Source organism: Poecile atricapillus, chromosome 4, assembly GCF_030490865.1.
Source record: "Poecile atricapillus isolate bPoeAtr1 chromosome 4, bPoeAtr1.hap1, whole genome shotgun sequence".
NCBI classification, from domain to species: Eukaryota; Metazoa; Chordata; class Aves; order Passeriformes; family Paridae; genus Poecile; species Poecile atricapillus.
In genome coordinates this window covers 6045089-6052272 of record NC_081252.1, presented here as the reverse complement: position 1 = coordinate 6052272, position 7184 = coordinate 6045089, and the positions used below count along the sequence as shown (strand labels likewise).

Below are 7184 nucleotides of genomic sequence, written 5' to 3'. Positions count from 1 at the left end.
ACAAAACACTGTACAACAGGATGAATTCATTACAGTAATTCTAGAACACCGGTTTGGTGGTGCTTTAGTATCCAATTTTTCACTTTGAGGGTTCTTTAAGGTTTAAATGATGGTACATAAAAAGCTCTGCTTGTGCAAGCTAACCTAGAAAAAAAGTCATCCTCAGAATGCAATGGAAGCTTGATATCTAGATGGCAAGGACAGAAGAGCAAAAAGAGAAAGATAAATGTTCTTTGTAGTTCCTCCTTTGAAACTACCATTCCTGGTTTCACCTTTTATTCAGAAGTGGATTAGAGTATTAAAAGAGTCTCTGTAGACATGTTAAAGGGGACTCCCACTGGAGCTCTGGTCTAATTAAGCTGCTTTATGAATCATTCCAGTTTGACTAACTTGAGTTAGTCTTCTAAAAAAATATCACTTAATACATCAAACCGAGAGTTCAAGCCCCTTTGTTTTTAATAATCAAAGAAGAAACGCTTGGGTTTGAGATTTGTAAGCTATCACTGCACTTTATGGATGATCCTCTTGATGATCATTGCTTTGCCAGCAGCTGACCTGCATTGCTCTTTAGGAGAAGCCCCCTTTCCCCTGCCCATCTCAGCAGCCCTGCTACAGCTCAGACACGCAGCTGAGGTGACAGCAGAATGCTGGTGTTACCCAGAGACAACAGTCCCAGCCCATGGAAACCATCAGTCAGCATTTTGCTGCTGGCTCGGCTGGAGACCATCAGGAGCTGGGGAATGTTTCTGCTGGAGCTGATGCAGGGAACAGCAGAGCACTGCCCAGCCCTGGAAGGAGCCCCTTGCTGTAGAGCAGTGCTGCACAAAACCTGTTCCCCTTCTGATCACTCCCTTGGCCAGCCTGAACTCGGGCTGGGAGCAGATGCACAACGGGGTGACAACACTTCTGCCTGCAGCACTGGGGACCAGAGAAACCCTGGCATGGTCTCTGATGGAACACAACCCTTGTGAGTCACACAGCAAATGGTTCTCTATGTTCACACAAAAAAGGGAAAATGGGGGCACAACCCAAGCTCCTGGATTAGTGTCTGTGACAATCTGCAATGGAGGAGGGGCAGCAGCCAGCTTTTCTGGCTGAGGCACTTGGATGAATGGGACTTGGACCTGCTTTTGGTCTTGCTTGTGCAAGGATTTACAAAACTAGACTGACTTGCTTATCAGCAGGGAGGTCACAAAAAGAGTCATGATGGAAACAGACCAAAGGGGATGCAGCTCTTCCACAGTGTTACAGGTGCAAACAACAAATGACAAGAGGGCTGAGCAGAGCTGAAATCTGCTTACTGCTTCACTCTCTCCTATGACATTGAAGCAAGGCCTAGGAAAAACCTCTTCTCTCTCTAAGCTCCACTCCTACCCCTTTTGACTTCCCAGGAGCTGTCTGCTACTTCAGGCCAAAGCAAAACCTGGGAAGGATTCTGTCAGGAGAATCGTGGGACAGAGCCCAAGAAGCTTTATGGATACACAAAGCCATCCATCCATCTCTCTCACACATCACCAGCCCTTGTCTCGGTGTCACACGGGAAGTGGTGACAAAGATCAGGCTGTGGATTAAGCACCAACTCATTTCTTGCTTTGATGCTATCTCAAGAAGAGTACTTAGAACCCCACAGTTTATATTTTCAGAGTTGAGTAAGCACTTAAGACATAAAACAGTAATGTAATTAGAGATATGTGGAGCAGCTCTAATGCTAGATGTAAATGAATGGATGTTGGTTTAACAGATGTTTCCACATTAGTTTCTATCAGCACACTCTCTGAAACTAATACATCCAAAGCCATACAGGAACAAAGCCACACTAGGATATCAAAGGTCTCTTACAGAGGAATAAAAGTATAACATAAAGGTCATTACAGGACTGGTATGCACTGATTTGCCTTTATCATCTGTACAAGTGTGTCCAGACATAAAGAGGGGAAAAGAGAAGCTGGAAAAGACACTGTATAGCTGGACCAAGTCAGCAGTCAGGGAATCTAGCTGGGTTTCTTTACTTTTTTTAATTTGACTGGAGGACTGAGCAGCATTTTTGCTGTTGATGTTGTTGCAAATCAGCACTTGATGCTGAAGCAGACCACTAGCAGCATGTTCTCCCCTGATATCTGGGAAATAAGAATAACCCACGACAAGGCAGGCACTGCCAGTAGAAGACATGAGTGCCCTAGCTGAGTTCTAATGCGTGAAACTCAGCTCCAAGTGTATCCATATTTCATCCCTACATTTCTGATTCTGGAAAACCTCTAACACATTTTGAGCCAGAGCCAAAAGATTCAGATGAAAAACTCTAACAACTTCTTGAGACATCAAGAAAACAAACTAGACTTTTCTTAATGAAATATATGAACACTCCAAGAACCCCAAACCACATTCTGGTATGCCTTTATGTTTCTCGCACTCGTGATGCCAGTCTAATTAAGTTCCGCATATCTCAAGTTGCTGCTGGAGAATTAAGACTAATCTATAACTCTTCTAAGTTGTCATAGTTCCTCTGAAATCAATGGATGTTTTGACAGCTTACACCATCTGAGGAACTGCTCTGTGTGTCGAGTAAGACACAGTGCTGTTTAATTACAGGGAGGTTCAGAAGCAGTCTCCACAGCTCAAGAAAAAAACCAGTTCTTCCAGGAATGGTCATTTCTTGTTTCTATCCAACTCATTATGAACTTCAGTGTCAAAAGCCATCTTTCCTTCAGTGAAGACCATCACTGTGTCTCCAGCTGAAAGAAAAGGTTCTATCTCTTGCAGTAAATTTTGAAACACGCCCTTGGTGCTGCGAGGAGAAGTAAGGAGCCCCTATTCCAGTGTCATCAGAGCACTGAGATAACAGTGGGGAGACTGGGAGCAGCCAGACTACAGAAACTCCACACAGGAGCAGCAGGACATGGATCCAGATATTCCAGTGGAAGTTTTCAGACAGTCTGGAAGAGCAAACCAGGGGGATACTGTGTGTTTACACACAAACTTCTGAGAGGATTTACTTGCTCTGCCTCATATTTAGGAACATGATTTGCTGGTAGGCTTGGCAGTGCTGGATTAATAGTTGGACCCCATCATCTCAAAGGTCTATTCCAAACTACATGGTTATAGCATTCTATGTTTCTAACCACAGAACTGCAGGAATTGTGTTTTCCACATTTGGGGATGCAAAGATGAAAACTTTAAAAATGTTCACAGACATTGTAGCGATTGGTGTGTAAGCTGTAAGATTTGGACAGAGCACAGCAACACTTCCTTACACCAAACCAACAAAGCACAACAACAAACAACCACCTAAAAAACCCCCTCCAAAACCCAAAAAACCCAACCACCATCAAAGCCACAGTTCCAAATCCAGAAACAGATGTTTTTCAGAAAGTTTTGTTCTAAGTAATGCTATGTTTTATCTACAAGCTTTGCACTACCAAAATCAGTAGAATCAACTGTTGTGATTGCCTGCCTATACAGGGAGGAAATGGACCACATGAGGATTAACAGGTACAGAATAATGTACACCACCTAATGCAAAATCTGTGCCGCAGGTTAAGAGCCAGAAAAACATACATGTTTTTATCAGAAATGTGTGCCTAGTGGAAATGAGCTAATCTTGAGTACTGAAATGATACAAAGTCTACATTTAGAACCCCTTTTCACACTTGCAGCGCCCAATTCTCTGTCACAGTCACTGCAGCAGAACTCACTAAAACTCTTGTTTAATGAGATGTCATTTATCTGCAAATACACTTTACAATAACGTGTTTCCAACTACTGCAAACTGATTTTGTTTCATTCCTTCCACATGTCATTGTGCCACCGAGGAGAACTCCTTTGATATTAATAGTAATGAAGATGCATTGCATCTGACAGCCCTAACAACATGTTTAATACAACATTTTAACTCTAAGTAGATGAAGAATCAGAAGGGAACACTTTTTTCAGATTCCATTGTTTCAGAACACAGTTCTGTATAAATGAAATTATCCTACTTAAAAGTTATTTCCACTTTGATATTACTTCTATTTAATGGGACAGTTTTATTTTGGGAAGATTACTTTCTGACATACTGCAAATTATTTTCCCCAAACAATATGGTTTATCCTTCTCTATCTGCTGTAACCAAATTTGTCTCAATAGTCTCCTGCTTCTGGTATATAACTCTGGCAATTCAACATCCCAACTTCTTTTAAAATGACAATCCTAAGGTGTCACTTGCAAAGACAAACAATACAAAACGTGCTGTCTCCGACTGCTACTGCACAACTCAGTGATGGATTTATTCAGGCTTTATTTCAGCCACTTTGTTACCAGAAAGTTCTGCTCCTGCAGAACAACACAAGTTCTGCCAGTGATGCTGGCCAGACTTGACTTTTTTCCTGCCATCTGAGTTTGCATTCAGGAGACTCTCCAAGGATGCTCACTCACCTAACTCAAACACTGCCATCCTCTTCTCCATGGAAAAACCATTTAGGAAGCTTCACCTTTATTTCTGCTCTCTCCCATGGGATTTGTTTGCCTAAGGAAAACACCTACTTAACAAGGAGGTAAATCTCATTTTTAAGTGCATGTACAGAGAATGTTTTGGAAAAGAGCAAATGCAATTTTAAAGCAAATTAAAAGTTTAACCACAGGGTCAAACCTTTCATTTAAGAGAGCAAAGAATGCAGAGCTGCTGTGGCTTGACAAGTGTATTAACACTGAAGAAACCCAAAAACTTGGTTAAAAATGAAACAAAAATGACCCACTGCATGCAGTGCTGTCCTTGTCTTTCCTTCTTGCAGTTCCTCATCCCATTAACAAACTTCTAAGAAAACATTCTCCCTTCTCTTTAGTGCAAACAGGGCAACAATCAGGATGTTAGAGATTTGCAGCTTCTAGACCAAGTTGAGAAAGGTGATCTCCTATTTCCTGCTTTGGGACAACACTCCTCACAAAAAGCACACAAGAAACACAGGAAGAAATAATGGGAAGATGTTAGTGCTACTGACCAACCACTGTCACCTCACTTGAACAGCACAACAGAGTGGAAAAGGACCTTCAGGAATGTACAGCTCTAAACATTCAAATGGAAATTGTCCAGTCATTTACTGACAGCTTTTAAGAGCAATATTAGCACAAACCCTCCCTGCAAGCAAGTGCCATAAAACAGAGATGAGAGAGGTGAAATGCTGCAAACAGCTCCTGACATCCAAACCTATCTCAAACAGCCAATAACCCAGTCCACTCTTCACATTTGATGCTGCCATTTACTGCTGCTCACCACATTCACCTCCTGCTTGTAAGACTCACAACAAGTGCAATAAATATGAACAGCTCCTGAGTGGAGCCCTCCAGTTCCAACCATGAACAACTATTCACTTTCAGATGAAAATACCGCTTTGCTGCATTGACCATCAGTTTGTGCACATACTTTACCTCTACATCGTTGGTGTTCATCCTTGTTCCATCCTTGCCAACGAAGATATCATCTATGTCAACCAGAATGTACCTATCCAAGGATAGGGTGAGTTTCTTTCCAGACAGGAAAGAGATGGCATCTATGAAAATCAGCTTGTGCAGCCAAAAATTCAAGTTATTGCCGAAAAGGACTCGTTGAATCCCATCGTGGAGCCCCAAGTCATGTATTACTGTGGCATAGAGAGCACCTAGAGCAGCAGGTGGAGAAAGGTTTTCTGGTGTCTTTACTTTTGCAAATATCACTGGTTGATAAGTTGTGTGATTAACCTGGAAAACGGCCCAGGCATTTCCAAGCAAGGGCCCTTCCTCAAGCTTAGAAGGTTTAGTCACATGGAGCAGTGGGGAATGAGGGTTAATGCAACAGTCCTGAACACCCAGATTGCTGTGGACATGGAAAGGAAAACCCTTCAACTCAAAGCTCTGCAAGCTGTTCTCAGTGCCTTTGTGAAATCCAATCACACCTACACCGTACTCCAGGCAGTACTTATCTAGAAGGCCTCTGTTCCAAGAGTCCATATTCACCTACTTCAGAATATTTTCATACACTAGGAGAGCGTATTTGCCTCTGCTTTTGTCTATAAGCACTGGGAGGTCACCTTTCCCAGATGCAATCTCAAGGTGAAACTGAAACCTGCTGGATTCCAGAATGCTTCTTATATCTTGGCCTAAGCTTGAGTGCTGGCTTTCCACAAACACCAGCACTACCTGGTCTGTCCTCAGGGGATCGATGGGCTTCGTGCTCTTCATCTCCATCAGCTTGTATGGCAACGGTTGAGGATCACCACATTCCACTTCTGAAGAGGTTTCAGGAAGCTCATTCTCCTCTTTGTAGCCATTATACAAGTAGTAGGCAGAAATAACTATGCTCACCATACAAAAAGTGGCCAGTAAAATTACTCTTCTTTGGAAATGTCTGTGAAGTTTCAGGATAAAACTCATGGTGTTTACTTGCCTTAGATAGTTCTCAACAGCAGCATGAAAAACAAACACAGATTCTCAACAACTTGTTCCAGTCCTCTGAAATATTTATGTCACCATTGCAGCACACACATCTGTCTTCCACAGAGCTTTACCCAAGGTATGGTCTAGAAGAAAAGAAAATCAGAGATTTAATTGAGGCAGCACCTTGTGAAGTATCACCTGCTTAAACTAATGGGGAGTAAAGAAACCACTGCCAGCCAGAGAGTTGGAGACCAACAGCTCCAAATCTTGCAATAATGTATTTTTTTCCCTGCTCCCACTACTTGCCACGTGCATTTGAAGGTCTCTGAATCTCACAGGTTCCTCAACTCAGAGGATCGAATAAAGTAGGAAGAGGTACTGAAAAGCAAGGCATAAAAGCAAAGTATTTACTGTGCTTTAGAAATTATTTTCACCTAAAGATAAAAGTTAACTCCCAAGTAGACAGCTGCTAACAACCAAAATACTGAAGAAAATTTATCAACTTCTTCCTTCTACTCCTAAAAAGCTGGGGGAACATGATTAAACAAATTTTATCTTTTATTACTTTTCCCAAGAACTAAGAACGTACACAACTGTTGTACAAACATACACTGATGCACTCTAGATTACATCTACTGTAGGAATGTTTTCAAAGCAAAACCTCCTTCCTGCAACATCAGAGGAAAACAAAGCATTTCTCTGGACTGTGGAGTCTTGCAGACTGTTAGAAGCACTTGCCAATTCTTTGCATTAAAAACAAAATACAATAATCAAGTTCTTAAATTGGAGAAGAGAAA

The 7184-nt window shown here is 41.9% G+C and overlaps 1 pseudogene; it reads right to left on the bottom strand.

The window, feature by feature from the left end:
• Positions 1-5253: 5253 nt before the first annotated feature.
• LOC131578673 (bifunctional heparan sulfate N-deacetylase/N-sulfotransferase 3-like) lies at positions 5254-6384 on the bottom strand (annotated as a pseudogene).
• Positions 6385-7184: the final 800 nt, after the last annotated feature.